General features: G+C 44.5%; 1 protein-coding gene across 2 annotated transcripts in view; it reads right to left on the bottom strand.

The window, feature by feature from the left end:
- Nucleotides 1-1,529, bottom strand: part of LOC122550506 (serine/threonine-protein kinase 24-like) — a 51,595-nt gene that overhangs the window by 20,775 nt on the left and 29,291 nt on the right. The window lies entirely within an intron of this gene.

Below are 1,529 nucleotides of genomic sequence, written 5' to 3'. Positions count from 1 at the left end.
GAGGAAGAATGCCTCATCTTCCACCTCAGAACACTTCAACCCCAGGGCATCAACGTGGACTTCACCAGTTTCCTCATTTCCCCTTCCCCCACCTCACCCAGCTCATCACTTTCCCCATGACCTGTCCTACCTGCTTATCTTCTTTCCCACCTATCCACACCACTCTCCTCTCTGACCTATCACCTTCATCTCCACCCCCACTCACCCATTGTACTCTTTGCTACTTTCTCCCCACCCCACCCTCCTCTCATTTATCTCTCTACCCTGCAGGCACTCTGCCTCTATTCCTGATGAAGGGCTTCTACCCAAAACGTCGATTTTCCTGCTCCTCGGATGCTGCCTGACCTGCTGTGCTTTTCCAGCACCACTCTAATCTAGAATCTGGTTTCCAGCATCTGCAGCCCTTGTTTTTACCTGTGTTGTATAAGTCTAGTTCGACCAGCTGCCATGATGGGATATTTCTCTGGGTTAGTAATCCAGAAACATTATAGCAATGCAACTAACTCGCCAACTTGCACTTAAACAGCAGCTTCAAAGAAAAACACCCCTGATGCACAGATACAGAAACAACAGAAGTTGAAGTTTGATACCAAGCCACATATGGAGAATTAGGACAAGTGACCAAAACCTTGGGCAAAAAGGTAGACTTTAAGGAGAATATTAAAGGAGGTAAGACAGAGAGCAAGCAAGCGAGCACAAAGGAATTATAAACATTACACCAAGGCAGCGGAAAGAATAGGTGGAACAATGGAAGTCAATTGTTACAAGGCCAGAATTGGAGCACAATAGAAATTTGAGGATTGCAGGGCTAGAGGAGATTACTGAGATAAGGAGGGGAGAAGCAATGAGATCAAAATTTTAAAACTCAGACAATGCAAAATTTGTAACCAATGTAAACTGGTGAGCCGAGGAGTGATTAGTAAACAGGACTTGTAGCATCAGACCTATACAGCACAGAAACAGGCCTCTCAGTTCAAACACACCAGGCCAACCATAAACACAAACTAAAATAGTCCCTCCTGCCTGCTCCTGGCCCATATCCCTCCAAACATTTCCTATTCATGTACTTATCTAAATGTCTTTTAAACACTAAATGCAGCCACATCCACCCAATTCATCTGGAAGTTCATTCCACATGCGAACCACTCAGTGTAAAAAAGGTTGCCTCTCATGTCTTTTTAAAATCTTTCTCCTCTCACCATAAAAATAAGACCCCTAGTCTTGAAATCCCCCAACCTAGGGAAGACATACCTGACATTCACCTTATCTATACTCCTCATTGTTTTATAAACCTCTATAAGGTCACCTCTCAACCTCCTTTGCTCAAGTGAAAAAAGAGAGTTATAGAGATATACAGCATGGAAACAGACCCTTCGGTCCAACCCGTCCATGCTGATCAGATATCCCAACCCAATCTAGTCCCACCTGTCAGCACCTGGCCCATATACCTCCAAACCCTTCCTATTCATATACCCATCCAAATGCCTCTTAAATGTTGCAATTGTACCAGCCTCCACCACTTCCTCTGG

Source organism: Chiloscyllium plagiosum, chromosome 6, assembly GCF_004010195.1.
Source record: "Chiloscyllium plagiosum isolate BGI_BamShark_2017 chromosome 6, ASM401019v2, whole genome shotgun sequence".
Lineage (NCBI taxonomy): Eukaryota > Metazoa > Chordata > Chondrichthyes > Orectolobiformes > Hemiscylliidae > Chiloscyllium > Chiloscyllium plagiosum.
The sequence above is the reverse complement of the archived record's forward strand: the minus strand, read 5'-3'. Positions and strand labels throughout refer to the sequence as shown.